We start from the raw sequence: 7387 nt of genomic DNA, 5'->3' as shown, positions 1-7387 counted from the left end.
CCTTCCTTCCTTCCTTCCTTCCTTCCTTCCTTCCTTCCTTCCTTCCTTCCTTCCTTCCTTCCTTCCTTCCTTCCTTCCTTCCTTCCTTCCATACCTTAGATCAGTCCACTCTTTGTGTTTTATAACATGCTTTTAAAACTTTTTTCACTGGTCTGCAGCTCTGTGTTACAAATGAACTTGCTATGTATCTGAAGTGTATATGGTGCCTTCTGTGGATGTTAGATGCTGTTAGGTTTCTGGGTTCTCTTTGTTGCCCCTCAAACCGAACCAGTTCTGCCTCATCCCAGTCTCCATTACTTTGACTGCTGGAGAGTTGTTTATAGTCACGTCTCCAGTGCCCAGTCTGTGTCCCAGCTCTTCTCAGTCTAGAGCATGCCACGTCCTGTTTCCACTTATCAATGTCTATGCTGCAGTACCAGGCTTATATTTCTCTACTCTGCACCATTCATTATGTTAGAGACAAAAATACCTCATTCTAGAATATCTGCTTGTTACTGTCATCTGTATAAAACTGTGGTCATACCATACAAAGATAAAAGCAATACAAATTAGCCATAGCTAATTGACCAAGTAGGTCAATTAGAAAGATGGCAATTATAGCTAAACCACGAAAACAAAGCTGCAGGCAGGTTAAGTAAAGTTCAGACAGAGCAAGCCTGTCAAGTCCTGCTGCATTGCAAAGTCAGTGTAAAGCTTGTGACCTGTTATTACCTGTGGCAATATTACCTGTTATCAGAGGGCTATGGGTTAATAATTTTCACCTTTTGATATTCCACAAATTATAGACCACTACTTTCAAGTACAGGTTGTTGCAAATCCTCCTGTGACTCAAGGCTCCTGACCAGGACCAAGTAAAGAATCTTCATGGGGGCATTTACCCTTTCCTACCTGCTCTTGCCTTTTGATGGTCTGCATAGGTCTGAGGGCAGTCTGTGATGTGTGGCCAATGCTTGTTTTGCCAAATGTTTCATATAATTCATAAAATAACAAGAAAGAAACAACAACAACAACAACAAAACACTGTTCTAACTGTCAAGCTACTATTAGACTATGTGGAGTCAAGGTCAGAATTTAGGAATGAAAAAATTCATCAGGGTCTGTGGTGGGGAACATATTTGTTCCTTTCATCATCCTCTGAGACAAAAAGAGTGAGCTTATACATACCTGTAGCTCAGTATTTAATTGATTATGCTTGAATTCCTTTAGATATCAAGGCCAGTACCTAACCAATACACATAACCAATGATTAACATTTTAGTGAATGATTTAAGGACCTTTCTAGTTGCTTTCTTAATTCTCTTCTATTGTTTTTACGATAGCATGGCTCCCACTGTATCTGAGGTGGTTGCAAATTCCTAAAGAAACCACTGTGCTGGGTCAGGAAATCCTAATGCAGACTGATGTGTTCACCTGGTTTTCAGGGTTGGCAACTCTAAGAGCTAGTTTGGTTTCCATTCCTGTTCCCAATTTTTCTTTAGCAGCTTGGTTAAGGGCTTACAGATTTCTGATGACACGTACATAAAATTTCCTGAAAGCTTAAACAGTCCCAAAAGAAATCTTAACCCATGTACATTTGTAGGGACAGAAAATTTTTCTGTTTGTTTTGTTTGCTGCTGGTTGTGAGGCTGTTCCTATCCTAAGTCTGTTCCCCCCCACCTTTTTTTTTTTTTTTTTTTTCTTTGTTCTGTACCACTTGTATTTTTTCCTGATATATTTTGAGTCTTTGTTTTTGAATTTACAACTAAAACTCATCAAGTCTTTTACCTCTGTTTGAGAGGCCATGGATAAAGGCATCATCTAAATATTAAATTGGATGGACTTGGTCAGCTTCTGAATTTTTTTTCCTACATTCAGCTAACATGAGCATGACTTAGAGTTGGAGCATTGTGAAATCCCTAGGGAAGTAAAGCGGTACTTCTGTTCTTTGAACGTAAAGGCATACTTACACCTGCACTTCTCTGCTGGTGGCATGAGAAACAGTGCATTCACTAAATCTGTTACACGCTGAACCATTTTTCCCTGGCTGCTGTGGCTGTTTTTCTGGCATTTTTGCTGCAACAGATGCTGTTTGTAACAGTATTTAATGCTCAAAAATCCACTGTTACCTGGTATTTTTTGCCATTTTTAATCTGGCCAGAACAGACTGGAGAGTTACAGAAATGTTGGCCTTTGCATAATTGCTCTTTGCTCATATAAGCTTTGGATGGTTGTCTTTAGGATTTTGTTTTGTTTTTCTGCAACCTGAGACTGTAAGTACTGTTTTCTGGTGGATGATCAGAATTGACTCTTCAGTCCAACATGCACATATTATAACTTATTTTGGTACCATAACAAGTTGAAAGTTTCTATCCTTTTGTCATCCTTCAATAGTTTAAGAACTTCAGGGGTCTTTAAAGCTGCACAGTCAGGCACTGCTGGGATAGTTTCAGCATGCAGTCCTGCTAACCTTCCCCAATTCCACAGGCATGGGTTTGCTAAATCCACAGATATGGATGTGCTAAATCCAATGTTTATACATTTTCCCATAAAAAGAGTATAACCTGAATTCCTTGCTCTTTCTCGTTATGTAGACTATTAGCTTTAGGCTCAACACAAAATGTTCCATTTCCTCTTGATGAATCACTATACACTTCACTTGGGTTAATTTCTTTTGCATTTATGGTTTGTCCAGTAAAACACTCTAGCATAACAATTCTTCTTGTATCCCCATTAACTATTTTGGTAGCCAGGGATGGGGGATTATGGTAATGGCCATGTCATTATTCAGCAATATCCTAGGACTGTGTTATTTTGTCAATTTGTAAATTTATTTCATCAATAGGTCTTCTCCTTTGATTCAGTTCCAATTTGACCACAAGCCCTGGGATAACGGGTATTGTGTCTTCCTGCTCCATAACTGATGAGATGGGGGCACTCACTAGTTAGTGATGGTCTCTTGTTAATTAATGTTAATTAATCAACTAATTAACTAACCAATTAATTATGGTCTCTTTCAAATGATCCACTAGACCACATGCTAGAGTTTTGTCTCACTGTCTTCTCTCCTCCTCAGGTACGTATAGCTGGTTTTGATCTCAGATCATCTGCCTTGCTGCAGCATTTTTCTTGCTGTTGGAGGGGTTCTGTTATTTCTGCTTCTCCTTTTCACTCTGCAGCCCCATTCCTCCTTCTTTTCCCCAGAAAGGTACTGGGGAATTACAGTAGCAAAAGTAACAGTCTGTAGAGGCTCAAAGTAATTTATTCTCCCAATGGCTTCCTTCTTTTTACTTTTGTTCATTCTCCTAGAAACCTCCCTTGCTTCCCTTTTTGGCTCTCTCCCTTGCATCCCCTGTTCTTACCATTTCTGCAGGCCCTAGAGCTAGACACACACCCGGGCTCAGGCCATCTGCTACAGATGTTTGAGATATAGCCTGCATATAATAAGGTGCTTGTCCACCTCTGCTATTTACAATATCACAAACAGAAGGAAATAACCTTCTACACTCCAAATATATTTCTACATGTCTACATTTCTATATTACTCCAGGTGACATCATTTGCCACTTTCTGATTGTCCTGCTAAAGCCCATGTAACTTGCTCAGATGGGTCTCCTGCTGGAGCTGGAGCATCTCCATGCTGCTGACCAGCCCATGCAGGCATTGCCCTCCCTGATGCTCACAGCTCAGCTGCTCTTCTTGCCTTATTTTGTATGATTCTGAGGTCAGTTCAGCAGGAACTGCCGTGGTAGTAAGAAGTGTCAGTTGCACCAGCCCCCTTGTCTTTTCCCCTTCTTGTTTTTGCAGAGGAACAGGTAATAATTGATGTTACAATTTTTATTTATTTGTTTTTACCTTCCCAGTTCCTCAGCCCCAAGAGCCCAAGGGCTCTTAGCCTCATATTCTACTAGGACAGTGTTAGTTCCTTCACTGAGCCAGCCAGTTGTGGAAAGGGGTCTCGATGAACAGCAGGGCTGGACTTTGCCTCTGGCTCTGCCAATTTTAGCTTCTCCAGCCTCATTTTGTGGGCTCAGATCTGTACCCTGCTCTTTCAGGATCGTGGGGTACCATATAATTGCCCAGACTGCTACACAGGTTTCCTCGACAACCACAGTATTAGCAGTTAGTTTGTTTTTTAATTCTTGATTTTGTCATAAATCCCCCATTTCATTCACGTGCTTCTTGATATTGTATAACCCTTCTAACTTGGTGTAGAGCTTACAGGTCTTCCTGGAATTCTTCTCTCCCCTCTCCTGCTGTCCTAGTCTAGTTTGATTACCATCATTTCAGTTTCTAGTTTTTAATTTTCGGCCTGTGGATTCTGATTCCTCTCCTCGTCTATTTGTTGCTAACCACCCTGCCTACATTCCCCACATGGTTTAGGGTATTTTGGAAAACAAACAAACAAACAAAAAACCTTGGTGGTTTTCTTAAATCTTGCAAGCTTTTACTCAGCTTGCTTAATTTATGAAAGAATCTAGATCTCTAGGGTTTGGTCCCTATTGAAAAAATCATTTTTGTCATTTTTTTTCTGAAAAGGTGTGTGTATTTGTAGAGGCAGTTTATTCTGGGGTTAGTATCATACAATTTTACTCTTAATTGCAGTATTTTGTTTTGCTTTCTGTATACTTTTTTGGCTGGCTTATAAGTGTGTCTGGCTTTTTGTTCTTTGTAAAATAATAATAATAATAATCCCCAAGTGAGGATACAAATAACATGGGGAAAAAAAAAGGCAGAAAGAATTTTCCAGAGGTCTTATAAAAGTTTGGCCACAGAGATGGATCTATTTGGATTTTATCTCCTTTTATAAAAAGATAAAGTTTTTTTTTTAGCCCCTCTGAGCCATACTGGCCCTTCTATAAATTCATATCTGGCAGGGATTTCCTCCCTTCTCTAAAAGTGAAATGCTTCTTTTCCTAGGACAAAGGCAGAGAACGCAATGCCTCTGTGTTACTCTGTCCCAAAGCTTTTTCTTTATTTTTTTTCTCACATCTTTAGGAAGTCCTTAGAAAGGTTGACTTAGAATCCATATATATCAATTGTTTAAATGACATACTTCCAAGGACCATAGGAACACCTATTGATTACATTCCTGGTCTTCTATGATTATTGTACACTTTCATCCACTGAAGTCTGTATACAGGGAATGTCCCCAGAATAGCATAAGGGTTTACAGAAGGGCTTTCTCTATTCTACACTAATGAGTTACAGTGAAAATCTTGTTTATGGCAAAAGAGATGACATGCTTTCACATAAAGCCAATAATTCATTATAAATACAGTTGAACTCTCAACAGTCTAATCCAAGACTCATTATTAGTCCAGATCTATTACGGTATACATATATATATATATATTTATATTTATATATATTGTGGGTGGAAGAATTATCACCAATAATTCAGGAAAAATAGTAATATGCATAGTTTTTAGTTTATACCCTTTCCTCTGTTGCTATGCTTACCTTTCTACTGCCCTTCTTGATCCTAATTATAGGTGGTTTCGTTGTAGTGTTGGTGGTGGGATGTTACAGTGAGCCATCAGCATCTGGAGTTCTTTGCAGGGAAAAATCTGAATGTATAATGTATGGCTATTTTATGGAAGTTAGCTGCTATTTCTGTTTTATCTTTGTTACTCATAAAGACAGTTTTATCTAGCTGTGGTCTAGACTTATTTAACTGACCACTGGAGAGTTGTTCATACCTGTGTGGTCACCTGTGTCCAGACTGTGTCCCATCTCTTCTAATCCGATGTCAGTAGTCACCTGTACCCCATCCTGTGTTTCCTGTTACGAGGATGCTCCTGGTATGAGCTTTCATACTAGGCCTCCATTTCTCTGCGTGGTGGCATTATGCTGCAGTTATAAATATTTCATCCTAGAAAAACTGCTTGTTAGTGTCATCTATATGAAACTATGATCACACCATACCAAGACAAACCGAAATTGTCTGTGGCTGCTTGGTCAATTAGAAAGACAGTGGTTACAGCTGAACCAAGGAAACTGTCACTTGTTATTACCCATGCCAATACTGCCTGCTATGAGGGCTATGGAGTAACAAAACTCAAGTGGAAAATACTCTAGAAATTCTGTTTTGTTATAGATTATAATTGTGTTATAGAATATAATAAGTTTAAGGAATTGTCATCTGGTAGAGCATACTGTAAACTATACTGGCCTTGTTTTTTAGGAATCTGTGACAATGCCTATAGGATTATACATTAAAATAGAAAAAAATACAACTGTTTATGTTTTATTCCTCTCTGAAGATACTCATGTGACTTGCTTCATGACTAGGTATCTCTGGTCTGATGAATTCCATACTGAGAAGAAGACAAGCGATATATGGTATTTTAAAAAAATTTTGAAACTTCAAAAAGGAGTAACTTCAATACTTGTACTAGTGTGTTTTTCATCCTGGTGTATTCTGTGGAAATATTCTGAAGGAGGGTGCTTCCTGAAATTTATATTACATTTATTGAACAGCTGTACCACATACTAATGACACCCTTTCAGGATCTTGTTTGTTCTTCTTTGTCTTCTGACAGCAAAGACAAGGGAACCTTTCCAACCCACCCCATCCTATGGCTTTGTAATAAATAGTCTCAGCGTGCAATAGTACCCAGTGGGGCACAGTTCTGGGGCCACTGGCCCCTGCGGGGCTTCCTCAGGCTCTTGCAGTGAGAGCAGTGGGGGTGTGGGCCGGGTCTGGGTGGGCATCCTGCCTTTCTGGGTAAACCAAGAAGCCACAAGCCTATGGGACACAGGTGGGTTTATGAGGTGCACCCTCATCTCCCAGGGAGGCCCCCAGGGGATGCCAAGGCCCAGTCCCCAGTTCCCCATGGGTGCTGAGCTTGCCTGGCTCCATGGTGCCATGAGGGCTTTGGCATCTGCTGGGAGAGGATAAACAACAAGCAGTTGGTGGACCAGAATTGCTTACAGTCAATTCACATAACAGAAGTGTTTGCAGAGATCCTGATTTTGATGTAAGATGTTTACCTTGGCAGCAGGCAATTTTGAACTTGAAGCTGTGCAAACTTTCTGTCTCCCAACAATAATTAACTTTCTTTTTTTTTTTTCATAGCACTCCCTTTTCCATGTCAATTTCAAACCTGAAAAATGTTTGTTTCCAGAACAACTCTACTGAGTATGTTGTGTGAACCTTATAATATATGAAATGATATAGTACTGTAGTGACTGTATTTCTTTTAGTTTCGTTATTAAAAAGCAAACCATCTTGCAGTGTTAGTTATACATTTCTAAAACAAGAGTATAAGCAACTTCTGTCATTAACCTAAAGGACTTTGAGTAGATAGATGGGTGTCTGGAGTGACTGCTGTAATGAAACAGAGGAGTTCAAAAAGTGATCACGTCTTATATCTTTAGCTGGATATTTGCACCAGTTTCATTTCCT

The sequence above is a fragment of the Oxyura jamaicensis genome, chromosome 2 (genome assembly GCF_011077185.1).
Source record: "Oxyura jamaicensis isolate SHBP4307 breed ruddy duck chromosome 2, BPBGC_Ojam_1.0, whole genome shotgun sequence".
Lineage (NCBI taxonomy): Eukaryota > Metazoa > Chordata > Aves > Anseriformes > Anatidae > Oxyura > Oxyura jamaicensis.
Note: the sequence above shows the minus strand (reverse complement) of the source record.